Raw genomic sequence first — 18,551 nt, 5'->3', positions numbered from 1 at the left:
GGCCTTCATTACAAGAGGATTTGAGTACAGGAGTGAAGTCTTACTCCAATTATATAGGGCCTTGGTGAGGCCACATCTGGAGTAGTGTGTACAATTTTGGCCTCCTTACCTAAGGAAGGATATACTTGCCATAGAGGGAGTGCAATGAAGGTTCACGAGATTGATTCCTGGGATGGCGGGACAGTTGTATGAGAAGAGATTGAGTAAACTAGGCCTGTATTCTCTTTAATTCAGAAGAATGAGAGGGGATCTCATTGAAGCTTACAAAATTATTACAGGGCTTGATAGGGTGAATGCTGGGAGAATGTTTCCCTTGGCTGGGGAGTCTAGAACCAGGGGCCACAGCCTCAGGATAAAGGGTAGCCCATTCAGGACTGAGACGAGAAGACATTTCTTCACACAGAGGGTGGTGAATCTTTGGAATTCTCTACCCCAGAGAGCTGTGGAGGCTCAGTCACTGGGTATATTCAAAACAGAAGTTGATAGATTTCTGACTAGTAAGGGCATCAAGGGATATGGCGATAGGGCTGGTGAATGGAGTTGAGGCAGAAGATCAGCCATGATCTCATTGAAAGGCGGAGCAGGCTTGAAGGGCTGAATGGCCTACTCCTGCTCCTATTTCTTATGTTCTTATGTTCTTAAAAACTATTTTGAGCTCACCTTTAAATTTTACAAGGTCACCCACGGGTTCCTCGCTGCTCGAGGATCATGTCAGGTAAGCAGGTCAGGAGTTGTGTCACCATGATATCATTTCTTTACTTGACAGCTGCAAATGAGCTATAAAAGCTTCCATCTCATAGCTGTTCACTTTCCAAGCTCAGAAGTTGTTGCTTACTGCATTTGGAAGACAGATTAAGCTTTATGCAGGTTGCAAGTGTTTGGAGCAAACTCTCTATCTAGCGTCAACTCATTGGAACAACCTCTCTCACCATTGGCAGATCGCTTCTGTCATCTCTACTTCACCTGCCATCTATTACATCAGCATCGGTGCCCTTAAAACTATCTCACCTTGGTCACCAGAATCCCACCACAATCAGCCCCAACACCAGCAGCACCAGGCACACCAGCAGCACCAACAACAACACCAACCTTCTCCGCAATCAACTGATGCTGCACAGGACACAGGGCATCAGCACTCGACCACATTGCTGGCCGGGAGGCCAGGGATGGCCTCACCATGGCCAGATTTATTTCATTTGACACTGTACACTCTGGCTGCCACATGATGTGCCAGGTTGGCACCACCCCACACCAACATCATAAAGCATCCAATGCCCAAACCATTCCTTCCACACTCATGACCATTGCAGGAGGTACTGTTATGTCTCACCATTCACTGCAACTCACTAAGCCACTTTCAAAGGTGCACACTAATCTGTCCAAGAATGCAAAGTGCTGAAAATAAAGATTTAAATGTTTGACAGCACATTAATAGAAACTTCACATGAACATTGGCTAAAACACCCAGGTGCCTACCCATGTGTGTTGTTACTTGGTATGATTGGACTAGGATGAAGGTGAGCGTGAGGGGTAGCTAGTGAGATGTGGAACCGACAATGTAGATAGAGAGGAATGGGTGGAGGTGCAAGGTGGTGTGAGTAAAGATGTGCAGGAATAGGTTAGGGAAGGCAGAGTGATGGGGATGTGATGAGAGGCACAGCAGGATAAGGTTGAGTGTGGTTTTGCAGTAACGTTTCGTGATCTGCTGAGATCATTGAAAGGCGTGTGTTACTGCAGCCTGGTCCTCCTAACGACATCCCTGCTTGTGTCCTCCTGTGCAATGTGCAGCCAGGCTGTGTTGATCTCCTGGGGAGGTCTCTTCCTCCCATGGGAAGGGACGAGGACCTCCCTGCGTGCTGTGACTCCCTCCATAAGCATATGGAGGTAGTCATGGGAGAGCCTGGGTACAGGCGTGCACCTCTGTACAGTGATTGTCAGTGTTTGCTGCACCTCAATGCTGTAGAACACTGACAGCACAACTGTCAAAATAAATTTGGACATGGTCCCTTTAAGGAAACCGGCTGATGACGCGTCACCAAGTGACATCATCAGACCTGCTTTCTTCAATTGACCGGCATACGCGCTGGGTGAGCTTAACAAGCCCAATCAGTGTAAGATCTCTTTGGACAGTGGGCTGGAGCCAGCAGCGGGGTCGGGTCCCTCCACCGAACCCGGCTGCACCGGAGCTGCCGAGGTAGGGGAAATCGCGGCCTATGTTTTGTACTGAGGAAAAAGTGTTATTTTCCTCTTCCCCAGCATTACACAAAATTATTAAAATTACATGACCTTCGGCCTTGAATTTCTTTGATGAGATTTATACTGCTGTTGCACGTTTAAAAATGTTTAACAGTTAAGATAGGAACAGTGCTTGGATTTTTCATTTCTCTCCCAAATTACTTCATTGCCTACCTTACCAATATTTTTCCCTTGAACAGAATTATAAATACTCAAGTGGCATCACTGCCTAGAAGGCAGCAAGGTGTGGCATGAAGCCAAAGGAGAAAAACACACAATTTCACTCATTCAGACCTTCAAACCCACCTGGAGAGGATTGAAGGCAGGGTGAACAGATTCCTGGGTGTGGGTGCTACTAAGTCACCCAGAATTATGACTCGCACCTCCTGGAGGAGTTGATACTCACACTGACTGCCAACTCCCTTACCCCTAGAACTGCAGAACAGTGCTGCAAGAAGTTCAACATCCTCAACAGGGCAGGCAAGGCAACAAATCACACACCTCTCCCTTTCCTTCTTTGCCCACCCTGGGCAACAGCACACTCTTCACTTTCACAATACTTCCACAACTGAACTTTCACAATGCTCCTCGGTTAAGGGGGCTCCAACTCAGCATCTTGCACTATGGCTATCCAGCTCCCCTCGCAGCAATTGCTTCCATGAACAGCCCTAAAACCCCTTCCTCCACTTTAATGCCCTCATAGTCCACATCTCTTACTTCATCTCTCTCATGCCACTTGGCAAACACTCCTCAATTGCTAGCTTTACCCTCATTCACTTTATCTTCCTGCAGGACAATGTAGTACTCAATGTCGGACAAAGGCAGGCCACTAGAGGGGCATTACCCACCTTAAAACACTTCATCTCTTTCAAGGACAAGGCCATGGAGCTCGTGGGATGACTCTCAGTTCTTGTCGTGGGAGCTAGTGAGGTCAGCAGCATCCAGGTTACTGACACAGCAACTACACTGTCACCCAAGTATGTGTGTGAAGCATCAAACAGCCACAATCTTCCACCCCTTCTCTGTCTCCTTAATCCCAAAGGGGTGATGCTTACCCATTCTTAGCCTTTTCTGCAGATCTACCACAGCAGCAGGTAGCACAGGAGGAGGACGATAATGATGGTGAAGAGAGTGATGAGGAACAAGCCACTCAGGAATCACAGTTGCGTGATACTGCCATCTCTCAGGACAACAGACAATGCCAGGCCTCCAGCCATCTACCTCATAGTACCTTACCAGAGTAACGTGGGGGTGAGACTAGGCTGCTCAGGAGCACCCTCCAGAGATGCAGTCACCAGAGGTTCCAGGAGCCAGCTGCCATGAGACAAGAGCCATTTCAGCCATGACCCTCTGTACAACACAACAAGCCAACCATCTCCAGTAATCCTGGCCCTCAGGAATCACTTAGAAGGAACACTAGAAAAGGTGATAGAAAGTTAGAAAGGTATGTGTAGGTACCCAGGGGAAGCATTATGTAGGAAAAAGTAGGGTGACTTGTTTGTTTGCACTTGGCCAATATTGTATTAAAGTAGAATACACTTATGCTGTGCATTGTTATTCATGGGCAGTACAGTCATACAGGAAAGAAAATGCTCATTTGATGTTCACTGTGGTGATGATTATTTGCAAAGTCATGTTGGGACAAAGAGGGCTGATGTATTATCACGTGGTAGGATGGGTATTGGTTAGAGGGAGTATCTTTTTATTTACATAGATTTAAAGTAATTGGTAGAAGGATTAGGGGGGAGTTGAGGAGAACTTTTTTCACCCAGTGGGTGGTAGGGGTCTGGAACTCACTGCCTGAAAGGGTGGTAGAGGCAGAAACCCTCATCGCATTTAAAAAGTACGTGGATATGCACTTGAAGTGCCGTAACCTACAAGGCTATGGACCAAGAGCTGGAAAGTGGAATTAAGCTGGAGAGCTCTTTTTCGTCCAGCACAGACATGATGGGCTGAATGGCCTCCTTCTCTACCATAAATTTCTATGATTCTATGATTTGCAAATGGGAGAGAAGGAGTTATACTGAGTCACTCATCTTCAGGGAAGGTTCGAAGTATTCTGCCCTCTGATTCTCCTTGCAGCTAGAAGAAAGAATCAAATCAAATCAAATCAAATCAGCTTTATTGTCATTGTTAGTGCACAAGTGCAGTACAACGAAATGTAGGCTTGCGGCTCCCGAGAGTGTACATTTGGATTAAGACATTTAAACATTCAACATACATTTGGCTTGTAGTATATTAACATAAATATAACCATAATAAAGTGCATTGGCAGATGTGCAGGCTTTAGAGTTTATTTGTGGAGTTCAGTAGGATGACAGCCCTGGGAAAGAAGCTGTTCTTAAATCTGGTCGTACGGGTGCGAATGCATCTGTAGCGTCTCCCAGATGGCAGGAGGGCGAACAGACTGTGGCTGGGGTGGGTAGGGTCTTTGATGATGGACCGTGACCTCCGTAGACAGCGTTTATGGTATATGTGCTCTATGGTCGGTAGCCGGGTGCCGGTAATGCGTTGGGCAGTTTTGACTACCCGCTGCAGGGCTTTCCGGTCATAGTAGCTACAGCTGCCATACCATACTGTGATACAGTTTGTCAGGATGCTCTCTATAGTGCAGCGGTAAAAGTTAGAGAGGATCAGGGGTGACAGATTACATCCCTTCAGCCTCCTTAGGAAATATAGGCGCTGCTGGGCCTTCTTCACCAGAGAGGAGGTGTTGAGGGACCAGGAGAGGTCTTCCGTGATGTGGACTCCGAGGAACTTAAAGCTGTCCACCCTTTCCACCACAGCCCCATTGATGTGGATGGGGGTGTGACTTCCGCCTTTAGACTTCCTGAAGTCCACAATGATTTCTTCTGTTTTCTTGGTGTTAAGAAAGAAAGAACTTGCATTTATATAGTGTCTTGCAGGACCTCAGGACATCCCAAAGCATTTCACAGGCAATTCACAGTTTTCAGCTCTCAGGTAATGCCACTTGGATTAACAGACAGTCATTTATAACATTTTTGAAACGAACATTATAGACCCCAACACAAAAAGGTCTGTTCCTTCCACACATATTTGCCATCATTAACTTACTAGCTGACCTTCACTTTATCAAGCTTCGGCCCTGAACTCTGCTTTAAACCCCACATCCTATCCATTATCAAGACCGATTACTTCCACCTCTGTAATACTGTCTGCCCCGTCCCACCTCGACCCCTTCGCCACTGAAACATACGCATGCTTTTATCACCTTTAGAACTGGCTAATTTTCTCCTTCCTGGACTCTCATGCTCCTCCCTCCATAAACTCCAATTTGTTCAAAACTCTGCCACACATATCCTATCACACATGAAGTCCTGCTTATCCAGCACAGACCTAAACAGGCTCCCTGTCCTGCAATATATTAATTTCAAAATCTTTGGTCCTCATTTTTAAATCTATCAATTGCTTTGCCCCACCTTATTCCCACAAATTCCTGAAGTCTTAAATCCTCTTATGAATGGCCATGAATGTGTAGTTTTCTTCCCTTTGCCCCATCATTAGTAGCACAGCCTTAGTCCCAGTCTTTGGTTTATCTCCCCACACCCGGATCATTACCCCCAGAGTCTGCCAAGGATCCATCATTGACCCCCCTCCTCTTCCTCACATACATGCTGCCCTTTGGCAACAGTGCCAATATAGTGGAACTTGAACATAGTGAAACTGTTTCTCGTGAAAAAATTCTAATATACAATTCATTTAGCATGCAGTTAAAGGTGCACTTCAAGTTTGGGTTTCAGCCAGGCAGTAACCTGTTTATACTGACTGGCTGAAACTACAACTCTGCTGGTCAAGAGCGAGCTCTCTGCATGCATGCTTACAGCAGTTAAATGTTAAATGTTTGGACAATGCAACGACAGTGTCTGCATTGTCTAAAATATCTAACTGATTCTGGGTAGGTTAAAAATGTGTCCAATGGTCCAAGAGATCCCTTGGTCACCTTGTATACAGAGTGTCACATGCACTGCATTTACATTCCATGCAGTGTGACTACCCCCTCAACCCATCTTATTCTACAGGTCGAACGCTGACTCCAGATTTAAACTACAAGTTTAGTACCAGTGAAAATTGGAATCTGCTTTGCACCCAACACTAAGGTTGTAGTGTAAGCACACTCTTAATGGATCTGAAATTACTGCCCAGTTATATTGAAAGTTTAAGTGATAATCTTCAATTGTTCAGCCCATGTAGAGCAGTGCAATGTGTGCCACGATCAATGAAACTGACTAGGGCCTCCAGTCATCAAGCACTTTACTTCTATAAGAGCATTGATTGTTTCTCCTAATTAGACTTTTATTTAAACCATTCATTCCTATTCAACTGCAGAAAATCCTTTTTGTAAAACATGCTGTAAATTTAGAGGTTAAGCTCACACATGAAGAGTCAAAACATGTTTAAGAAAAGTGAATACAAACTAGCAACAGTGCATCTCTTGTCTTTAGCCTAATTTTATATTTCCTTTTACTTCCTCATTACAAGGCAATGGTATGAAAACTCTGCATAAAACATAATAAATCATTCAGTAATAATCTTAGAAACTATTCTAAGGGAGTTGTTACGCTGCAGTTGAGTTTGTGGCTTATAAAAAAGTTATTAACAGTGGGGGTATAGAATTTCCCAGCTCCCAAATTAAAAGTCTCATTGACAGCCTGCTGTCTCCGTCAGTGTTGGAGGAAGTAAGCAGCAGCAACAACATGCATTTATATAGTGCTTTTAATATAGAAAAATATACCAAGATACTTACAACTTGGGCAAGAAGGATGACAGCCGGACAGGTGGCAAGGCGGTGAGTGCTGCCTCTTCAATCCCCAGAACTCCTTCGCAGTACAAGGAAAAAATTAACAACCTCACCAGAACGACTAAGTGAAGTGAAGCTATCTGCTCTCCTTGACCCTTCCTTGCAGATTTTGTATGTGTGGCACTCTTTCATTCATCACACCCGAGGTGCACTAGGACAGTACTTTGAATCTCTGATCCCATTTCCCATCCTGTGTCACCTGCTACATACAAGTGCCACTTCCCTCATAGTGTGCCATACATGAGGAAACCAATCTAACTAATCACACCTGTACTTCCTTAATTTTTGTCCTTCAAATAATCTTATGGGGTAGATGGAGCCAGGCAGAGTGGTAATGAGGCTCAGGTCTCAAAATGAACCAAGCCTCTGCCGGTCAGCTGTTATAGTTAAAATCTATCCCTATGTGTCAAACTGTTCTAACAAAAGACTCTGACAACTGCAATGCCATCCTCATGTCTCCTTCTGTTCTCTCTCATGGGAGAAGATAGCACATTATCACAGAATCACAGAAACCCCACAGTGCAGATAGAGGCCATTTCGGCCCATCGAGCCTGCACCGACACATATCCCACCCGATCCCCGTAACCCCTACACCAACACATATCCCACCCTATCCCCGTAACCCCACGTATTTAATCCCCCTAACACTGAGGGTCAATTTATCATAGCCAATCAACCTAACCCGCACATCTTTGGACTGTGGGAGGAAACCGGAGCACCCGGAGGAAACCTATGCAAACACGGGGAGAATGTGCAAACGCCACACAGTCACCCGAGGCCGAATTCGAACCCGGGTCCCTGGCGCTGTGAGGCAACAGTGCTAACCACTATGCCACCGTGCTGCTACTTACTACTGGGAATTGCAGGCCAGAGGTTGTGGATTCCCTCACAATGACCCCCCCATGAGAAAGAAGCTTTGGATATCCTGAGAAACCATGCGACTGAACTTGTTGGGGATGGAGGTATAGTGCAGCCAGGTGGAGACTTGTGCGGACCATCTGCGGTTTGCATATGTAATGGTTTGGGAGGGCAAACGCACGAGGAAGTAGCACGATCGAGCACCTTCAAAAGCTACATAGGAAGTGCTTCAGCGACTGCATAACATTAAACTTCCTCTTCAATGTTCTTTTCACCTAGATAACCTAAAACAAATGAGGAAAAACAGTGGCAAATGGTCCTTCACTTCTGCCCAACTTGCCACACCCACATCTACGCTATCATTCACCCTTTTTCTCATTCAACAACCCCAAGAAATTCACCCAGGAGGGGATGTAGACAGCGTCAATGAGGGTTTTTCACTGAGTGAGACATAATACATAAGGGTGAAAGTGGATTCTGACAGTGGGAGTGGAGTCTCTGATAATATTAATCCATCGGCTAACACCATCCTTTGGTTGAGACGTTAAACCAAAGCCCCATCTGTCCTCTCAGGTGTACATAATAGATCACATGGCATTACTCCAAAAAGAGTAGAAGAGATCTTCCGGTGTCCTGGCCAACCAACATCACTAAAACAAATGATCTGGTCATTTATCTCATTGCTGTTTGTGGGACCTTACTGAGCATAAATTGGCTGCCACATTTCCCTACATTATAGCAGTGACTACACCAAAATAAGTACTTAATTGGCTGGGAAGCACTTTGGGCATTTCTACGGTCATGGAAGACATTATATTGGCCCAGAAATTTGGGTCGGGGGCTTCCTGCGGGTGCAAGCCCCCGACCTGCACTTACCTAACGCGCCGGCCGTTGTGCTGTGGGCCCGCGTGGGATTCCGATCCTGAGCCTCCTCTAACTGCCGGCGCACAGTGCTTGCGTATCCCAGGGGCGCAGTTAGTTCGATGCATCCCCTGGGATCACGTGGGCCATGGAGAGCCAATGGTAGCAGGGAATGCTTCATTCATAAGTTTGACAGGAAGACCTGTCAAAACTATAAATACTATAAGCCCCAACACATCACTAAAACCTCAAATAACTTTTTTTTTAAATCACATTTTTTAAATAAACTATAAATTACATGAAATAACTATTTTAAACAATAATTTAAATTTTTGAAAAAATTAATTACATTTTCTAACGGGGCTAAAAATAAACTTACCTTTCTTTAAAGTATTTAAAAATAATAAACCTATGGAAAAAATGTTTTAATTTTAATTAATTCACCACTTACCTTGTTAAAAGCAGGCCTTGCGACTGTTTTTTAAAAGTGTAACTGCTGGAGACTTACCCTCCCGGAAAAACCTGCAAAAAAAGTAAGTTCAATGCGCACGTGCTGCCTCTCCGGCGCACGTGTTCGACTTCTGAACCCCTTCTTTCAGGGGAACGGAAGTGCCGGTTTCCTGCGCATACGCAGTGCATGCACGAGACCAGCACTTTCGTTGGGCCTACGCGTGAGTACCCCATGCGTACTCACGCGTTGGGACCCAAATTTCTGGGCCATTATTTCTTTTTATTATTATGTTTTTGCATAGATGCACCACTTGGGGGCCTGCATAACTTCTGCCAACAGCCAATTCTTCTAGAATTTAGAATGGGTGTAACTCTACTATAACTGACTTGCATGTCAAATTCTGACCTCCTACACTGCAATGAGGAAGTGGGGGGGGGGGGGGGAGGGGCGGTGCGGGGAAATGGAGAGAGAGGAAGGTGGAAGAAAGGTGGTGCTTGGGAAAAGGAAGAGGTGGCGGGAGGAGAGTGTGGAGAGAGGAGGGTAGGGAGAGGATGCAAAGGGAGAGGGGAAGAGTAGGGGAGAGGAAAAGAAAAGTACGCACACAAACATATTGGCTTTATTAATAGAGGAATAGAGTACAAAACCAAAGAAGTTATGCTAAACCTTTATAAAACTCTGGTTAGGCCGCAGCTGGAGTACTGTGTTCAATTCTGAACGCCACACTTAAGGAAGAATGTCAAGGCCTGAGAGAGGGTGCAGGAGATTTTTACTAGAATGGCACCAGGGATGAGGGATTTCAGTTATGTGGAGAGACTGGAGAAGCTGGGGTTGTTCTCCTTAGAGCAGAGAAGGTTCAGAGGAGATGTGATAGAGGTGTTCAAAATCATGAACAGTTTTGATAGAATAAATAAGGAGAAATTATTTCCGGTGGCAGAAGAGTCAGTAACCAGAGAACACGGATTTAAGGTGATTGGTAACACAACAATTTGTTGTGATCTGGAATACACTGACTGAGAGGGTAGAGGAAGCAGATTCAATAGTAACTTTCAATAAGAGAATTGGATAAATGCTTGAAGGGAAAAAAATTACAGGGCTATGGAGAAAGAGCAGGGGAGTGGAACTAATTGGATAGCTCTACCAAAGCACCGGCACAGGCATGATGGCCGAATGGCCTCCTTCTGTGCTGTATCATTTTATGATTCTATGATAGGTGGCAAACTGTCTCAGCAAGGAGTGGAGTTGGGAGGAAGTTTACCCTGAGGGGAAATGCCAGGGGACAAAGTAGTTTAACTGAGGGATGCCAGGTGATGGGGTAAAAATGTCTCAGTTGGTGGGGGGTGCTGTTCAGAGATGAAGATTGACTGGGGGCGGGGGGGGCGCGGTGTGGTGCATTAAGAGTGAAAAGTGCTTTCTGGGGTATTGGTGAGAACTGTCTCAGTGGGAAGGGATTGAAAGTAACTGCAATGTGCCTTTCCTGAGCTGGCACAGATAAGAAGTGGAAATATCAGGCCCCAAATTGAGGTTATATTGGGAAGGAAAGGAAGCATCGAGTGAGCTACATTTGGGATATCAAAGGAGGCCAGAGCAAGTGCCAAGACTCAGCTGCGAACAGAGTGAAAGAATTAAGTAGCAGTCAAGCAGCCAAGGTGTTTTCATTTCACAGTTGGTTGGGAAGAGGTAATTCTTTATGGTGGGGTCATATTTAGAACATTTTCAGTGGATGTTATGCTCATGGGGGCAGTTGGAGAGAGGTTAAAATCGTTTTGCTTGACGGCGGTTTGCAATCCCGCCGTTAACCCACCTCCAAACAATTTTCCCAAGTGTCAGGTCCCCGATTTGCGAATGGACCCGACACCAAGGACTGGATTTTGCCAATGGGGAGCTTTTGGAGATGGGACTCCCACTTGTTGGTTTCAGTCCCGCCTCCATCAACTTCTGGCCAACCCACACTATTTTCCCTTGATTGACCTTGTTTGGCCAATTAAGGGAAAGCCGACTACAGAGAACGTCAGCGTATGACGTTTCATCTGTCAAAAATTTTTGACAGATGAATTGTCATCATTTGACAGCTCTGTGAAGCTATCAAACACTGACATTCTCTGCAGTTTGATGAGTTTTTGAATTCAAGAGCTCATCAAACCTCTTTCATTGCAGAAATTAGATGGTTGTTGCATTGGAGAATGCAACGGCCATCTGTCATCTCTGCTGCGGAGGTGCGAGGCTCTCCGCACACCCAACTCTTGAAGCCTGCAGGAAGAAACAAAGGTAAGCAAACTTTTTCTAACACTTTCCACTTACCTCACATACACACCTCTCCACACTTGTACCCATCACTTACCTTCACAGTGCACTTTTGCACCCCTCCGACCCCCGCAGACCCACTACTCACCTCGGTGACCCTGGCGGGGTTCGGAGCTTTCGGGAAGCCTGCACTTGTGTGGGCAAAATGGGGATAATCCTCTTATCTGCCTGTTAACTACCTGTTAACAGGCAGTTAAGTAACTGTAATCCCCTTCCCGCCTCCAAGGAGACAGGACTCGGCGCAGGTCGACTACCCACCTCCTGGCAAGATGGCACGGAGGCGGGTTGGGCACCCACCCCAAAATTTTGCCATTTTCCCAGCAGTCCCGCCTCCATACCCGCCTCCCCAGAGCTGGCAAGATCGCGCCCCTAGTGGCGGGAAGAGAATTAAAGCCAATTACCTGCCTGATAACAGGTAGTTAATACTAGCTGACAGGCTATTTTTTAATTTTGCTGCTTCTGCCTTGGGTTTCCTGACATCCAGGCACCATGCCTGGTAAGTGTGGTGTGTTGTGAGTCTGCTGTAATGTTTCTGGATTGATGACAGCTGCAGAAGTGATGTGATGGATCCAATGGTGCACTGGTGAGCCTCAGAGGTATGAAAATGTTGGGACATTTCTTTAGGTAACAAGTTTTGAAATCCATGTACAGTGCCACCTTATTGGGAGAACCTCTCTCACCAGTGACAGATCGCTTCTGTAACCTCACCTGCAGCTGCCATCTATTCCAGCCTATGGAGGGAGTCATTGGAGAGCCTGGGTGCAAGAGCTTGCCTTTGTACAGTGATTGTCTGTGTTTGCAGCACCTCAATGCTGTCAAACACTGAAAAATCAGCTGTCAAAAAAAAAAATTGTGCGTGGTCCCTTAAGAAAACCAGCAGTTGATGCGTTATCAAATGATGTCATCTGACCAGCTTTTTCTTAATTGGCTGGCAAGCCCGCAGGGCGGGCTTAACAAGGTCAATCAACATAAAATCACGTCTGTGGGCCAGATGCAGTTGGGGGGCGAGACTGGAAGCCAGGAACTACCTGACCTGCACCCAACCCGCCTCCAATGAAAAAATCGCGGCCTGAGTCTGTCAAATCTGGCAGAAACAAGCTCCTATAAGTGGGTTTCTCAATGGTGTGGTGTCAGTCATGGTGCCTGTGAGAGAATATTGTTCTGTATTGATTCCCTCACTGGTTTGGAGCTTCCCTGCAGATGGCCATGAAGAGGTCACATGTTCCATGGTGCCCTGCATTTCAGTAAGTCCCTCATGAATAACTCAGTGAGGTCAGAGGTATTCTGCTGCACAATTACCTCCAGCTGCTGCAGGCTGTTCATGGTGGACTCAAAGGATGTCCTAAAGGTCTTCTACTCTTGTCATTAACTGCCATCTGAAGACAGTACCAGTAGGGTGCCAATCCTTTGCTCAAGATATATGACTTGGACTCAGCCTGGACTGCTTTTTGCTGTCCTCTCCTGCCATCTCCACTTGTCGTGAATCGCTCAGTTTTCCTTTCTCAAATTCATTACCTAAATTCTCCAGGGTGCTAGGTACTGTGATTGGGGTAGGTGGAATGCTTGATGTAAACTGCTGTGATGTCTCAGGATCCATGGAGCCTCTCACTCCACCTATGTCACATTGAAAAAAACCTAAAGGAAGAGAAAAGGAAAAATTACAATACATCTTATTATAATACCTTCAAAAAGCAGTAAGATCATAAGACATTTTGTGCATTATGCATCTGCTGAGCAAAGTCAGCTGCTGCTGTGATGATTAATAAGCGAGTCAATGTGCGAAGGATAATAATTAATGGAGATACTTGCTGGGTGGTGGCATCACACCTCCAAAGTCACCCTCGCTAATACTCTCCACAGATTAATAGCCAAAAAGGGTCAGGCCCATCTCTTATTAACAGCTGCTTCAACATGGCTGGTCCTTTGTCTAAAGCAGCACACAAATTTAAAAAGTGCATGAGCAGCACAAACATTATCCGTGTTCCCAGTCCATTGCAAAGTAGCTTGTACACTGTTTGTGCTGCCAGGAGCCATTCTGAGTTGTTCAAAATGATGATGGGTTTTGATAAGATAAATCAGGAAACATTGGCCCGTAATTTCCGATAGGAGGCTTCCTGCGTGCGGATGCCTCCTATCGGAAAAAATCTACGCTCTTACCTGAAGGCTCCCGAGGTCCGGACACTTCTGCTTCTGGGCCTCTCCACAGTCGAAATGCTCAGGGCCCACATATCCCAGGGGCGCAGGCAGTTCGCAAGCATCCCTGGGATCACGTGGGCCAGACCAGCCAATAGGAGAAGGGAATCTCCCTTCATAATTTTGACAGATAGACCCGTCAAAAGTATGAATGGAGATCACCCCAAAAAGACACTAAAATATTAAATACATTTTTAAAAAAACCATCACGTTTTTAAAATGCGTTAAAATTACATTAAATTAAATATTTTAAACAAAAATTTAATTTTTTGAAAAAAATAATTAAAGTTTTTAACAGGGCTAAAAATAAACTTACCCTTTTTAAAAGTATTTTTAAATTATAAATGAGTGAAATTTTTTAAAAACTTTTTTCAACTCTTATGTTGGTAAAAGCAGGCATAAGGCGTAAGATTTCTAAGGGTTTTCAGCGGGCGGAGGTTGTGCAGAAAGCGGAACTCTCCACCTGCAGAGGCCCTTCTCCAGGGCAGGTGTCCGACCTGTCAAGAGTATTCTTGACAGATCGGAAATGCCGGTTTTCAGCACATGCACTTCGCATGCCTGAAACTGGCATTTCCAATGTCCCTACGGGTGTGTACACAGCTCGAACACACCCATAGGCATAGGAAAATACGATGTTGATAACTTTAAGATCATTACCGAAAGAGCGATGGGAGAGGTTAGGGGAATTTTATTTTAAATGCAGAGGGTTTTTGGGACATGGAATGCCCTACCAGAAACAGTGGGGGACGCAATGCCCATTATAGCTTTTTAAAAAGGAAATGGATAAATGCTTGAATAGAAAAAATTAAAAGATTATGAGCAAAGGGCAGGGGGATGAGACTAAGTGAATCAATCTTTAAAAGAGCTAGCACAAGCACAATCAACTGAACAGCTACCTTCTGTGCGGTAAAATTCTATGATTTCTCTTTCTTCTTCCCAGTCCAGGCTTTCTATGTGAAATATTTTGTGAGCCACACTAGAATTTCAAAAATGAAAGAGGAGAAAAATGACAAAAGTGTGCTTTTTTGCATGCTATTTCATAGAAGATGCAAGAGCTGAACATTTTGATTTGTTCCATATGTACTGTGGCAAAAAGAAGAATATTTACAAAAGTGGGTACAGTTACCTTGTCAATTCTGCTGTCACTGAATTTCTTCCTTCCAGATCTCAGGGACTTGATGGGACTGTTTTCACTCACTCTGCATCTTCTACCCGTACAGCTCGGACCTGTGATTTAAAAAGAGTGTTGCCTTCAGCTCCAGGAATGTTAACCCTCATTTTCTGTACTTCCTCCAACAGGACCTCCAATGAGTCATCTGAAAAGGTGATGGTCTTCCCCACTGTCCTCATTGAAACACATTTTCCAAACAAACTTAGCACACTTCGACACATGCATGACACTTCTTCAGGTTAATTAACAACCCTGCCCTCTCCTTTAATGGTAAGCAGCCTTTTAAAAGCTGCTGCTTTGCCTAATTTTTCACCTCTCAACCTATCATGCTGCAGACCCTGTGCATGTTAATTAATTTCCATATTCAGGGAGCATAGAAGGGCTTAACTCATAAAATTGACAATACATACCATCAAACCCTATACAAATCATAGAGATTTACTTATTCAGCCTCAACTATGATGTGCTCAAACCAGCACTATTTACTATATTAGGACCTCTCACAAACTCTCCACTTACCAGTATTCAGAAGGGTTTATTTTGAATTAAACCCTTCATTTGATCATTTATTTGATCTAAGTTACTAAAATATATCCCCAGGTATATGGAAGTTAATTTGTACTGGCACTTACTGAATCAATGCATGCAGGAAATTGTGATAGTATGGAATACTAAATATATTACACTATATTATACTGATGTACGTTGGTCTCTTTCAATGCTAATAAATGTTACAGATGTTGGAATGATGTTGGCACCACTTTTCTCTTTGTCAGAAATATGTCAAAGCTTTATCCCTTTCAGAAATTCTTCTCATCCCTCAGACGGATTCCATGCTATAATTGTTGCATCTATTTTCTTTTCAATTGATTTGATTTAAAATACCCTATTTGCTGAAGCAATTAATGTAGCAATATGGGCTTATGTATATATAAGAACATGTGCTGTAAATGGGCTTGTTATCTTTGCTGTCAAAAAGTAAAAAAACAAATTAATATAAAAATACAGTATTATCCTTTTGTTAGCAACATGAACCAGGGCATAAAAAGGGCACCATATCCTTGAATTTCTGTAATTGCTGGCTTACAAGAGTAAAATTTGGAATCTCACTTTATTATTCAAAATATAGGTTTCATATATCTTCTAAGATTTATTGAACTAATTTAGGTGTTTTCATGAATTAATTTTAGAAATTGCTATTGGTGATGTTAGCAAACAAATCCGAAGGGGAGATCCTTCACGGATATAAATTGGAAAATTACACATCCCCAGCCTGTGATTTTCCAACCATTAATGTCCAGGGATGTATAATTTTCCAATATCTGCTGCCAGCAGGTACAATTCCTTACCAAGCTAAGCTTCCGACCCCATATCCTCTCAATCACAGAAACTGCCAACTTCCACCTTGTAACATCGCCCATCTCCGCCCCTGCCTTATCTATACCTTTGTCACCCCCAAATTCGACTAGTCCATCGCTCTCCCGGCTGACCTACCATCCTCCACATTCCATATACTTCAACTCATCCAAAACTCTGCAGTCTGTATCCTATCCCACACCATCCTGCTCGCTGACCTAAATTGCATCCCGGTCCTACAAAGCCTCAACTTTAAAATTCTCATTCTCATGTTGAAGTCCTTTCATGGTGTCACCCCAACCTATCTCTGTAACCTCGAGTCCTACAACCCTATGAGAATCCTGCATTCCTCCAATTATGGAGTTGTAGGAATTGCTGGATTCCTAACCAAAGGACTGAGATCGAGTCAGTCTGTCAACCAAACGAAGTTTAATACTGTTTTGCAGAAGTGGCAATCAAAACGCAGGAGAACTAATTAACAGGTCTATGCTCAATGTTGGCTCCACGAGGACTGAGGGAAAACGCTCCTCAGTCTGACGTCATGATGTCATCACGTTTCCCGCCGTTGGGAACGTCACGTGACGTGACCCACGTGGTGACGTCATCGTGTTCGGTCTCAATCCTACAGAGACCGCGCTATTTACATGCAGTAAAATGAATACAGGTACAGATTCATTCTGTTGCAGATAATTATGTACATCAATATAAGAGTCCCTTGGTGGCTCTGCCACAGAGTAACACTTGCGAACATTTCTGTGCATCTCCCACTCCCTTTGCCCCATCTTTGGCGGCCGTGCCTTCAGCTGTCTCAACCCTATGTTCAGAATTCCCTCCATAAACCTCTCTGCCTCTCCACCTCCCTCTCCTCCTTTAAGACTCTCCTTAAAAACCACCTCTTTGACCTAAGGCAACCATCCATTCCACGCTATATTGACTGCTTTTCCTGCTAATATCTTTTGTAGCATTCCAGTACTGTGTGGGTGCTATTCCATGGCCTGAGAACTGTTGAGATAAGAGTTTAATTGAGAGTCAAGGGTGGGCTTGAGCTTTCGGTTTGAATATGAAACCAATGCTTTATTCCTGGAGCTATATGACAGCTTTGTTTATTATATTTTTCAACATGAAGAGCATCACCATATAGCACCATTACCTTTAATTAATTTAGACAGTACATTACTAACCATTGAGCACAAATCCATGAAAATAGATTGATGATGGCATTAATGCTGGAGATTTAAAGTGGTTTGTTGGCTGAAGCTAATTCACTTTAAAATCTGCAACTTTACTGAAGTTGACAGAGTTTGAATTTAAACCTCCTATTTGCACCAACCTATTTCAATTACTAATGTAATTATTTGCAGCTATACGAGTCAAAAGAATGTGGTTTTCCTGAATCCAAGTCATATTTAACGGTTCCATTCTCAATGGATGCTGTAATTCATTTGCTGCTTTAATAAACACAGCACAAGTCATTAAGAGTTAGCTCCGTTCTCAAAGTGATATAAATGAATCAGTTTGGGTAAGTTTAGTGTAAAATAGCATGATGCATTACCTGAATGTGTGATGCCTTCTCCATTTCCATAATGGCCAGAAAGACAATGACCTAGAAATTGGTTCATGTCAGCCTTCCAGTGCGAACTGGGCTCAGGGACCAATCCCTGTGCCAGAATGAGTAGGCCCGAGGCCTATCTGATATTGGGCCTCAGGGTTCATTTACATCAGACTGGCGAGTTGCAGACGCCTGCTGGGCATCTCCAGGCAGCTTGCCATGAAGACCATTTAAATTTGTGGCCACTGCGTCGCTGGCAGTGACCCTTAGGTAGGTCTGGCAAGAGGAACGGAGAAATTGGGAAAGAGAGGGAGGCAACTGGGTGAGGGATTGAGGCAACGATCGGGAGGGGAGGGTTCGAGGCAGCGATCGGGAGGGGAGGGTTCGGGGCAGCGATCGGGAGGGGAGGGGAGGGGCAGCGATCGGGAGGGGAGGGGAGGGGCAGCGATCGGGAGGGGAGGGTTCGGGGCAGCGATCGGGAGGGGAGGGTTCGAGGCAGCGATTTGGGGGGAGGGTTCGAGGCAGCGATCGGGAGGGGAGGGTTCGAGGCAGCGATCGGGAGGGGAGGGTTCGGGGCAGCGATTGGGAGGGGAGGGTTCGAGGCAGCGATCGGGAGATGGGTGGCAAGCGATATGTAGCCGAGAGAAGCACTCCTGTACCTCCTGCCTCCACAGTGAGGTAAGCACTTTTTTAAAACTTACCATTTTGGTAGCGGCCTGTGGCGGTCCTATGTAGCTGGTTAGGTCTCACATGGACC

At 44.8% G+C, this 18,551-nt stretch overlaps 1 long non-coding RNA gene across 1 annotated transcript; it reads right to left on the bottom strand.

Annotated features, from left to right (window-relative positions):
- Nucleotides 1-4,346: 4,346 nt before the first annotated feature.
- LOC147108741 (uncharacterized) lies at nt 4,347-17,947 on the bottom strand. The gene is made up of 4 exons (XR_015080640.1): nt 14,845-17,947; nt 14,615-14,694; nt 7,001-13,160; nt 4,347-5,094 (listed from the first exon to the last, which is right to left on the bottom strand). It is a non-coding gene; the product is annotated as an uncharacterized LOC147108741 (long non-coding RNA).
- Nucleotides 17,948-18,551: the final 604 nt, after the last annotated feature.

The sequence above is a fragment of the Somniosus microcephalus genome, chromosome 13, assembly GCF_052327205.1.
Source record: "Somniosus microcephalus isolate GS21.2 chromosome 13, FLI_Smic_1.0, whole genome shotgun sequence".
NCBI lineage: Eukaryota > Metazoa > Chordata > Chondrichthyes > Squaliformes > Somniosidae > Somniosus > Somniosus microcephalus.
Note: the sequence above shows the minus strand (reverse complement) of the source record. Positions and strands in the feature narration are given on the sequence as shown.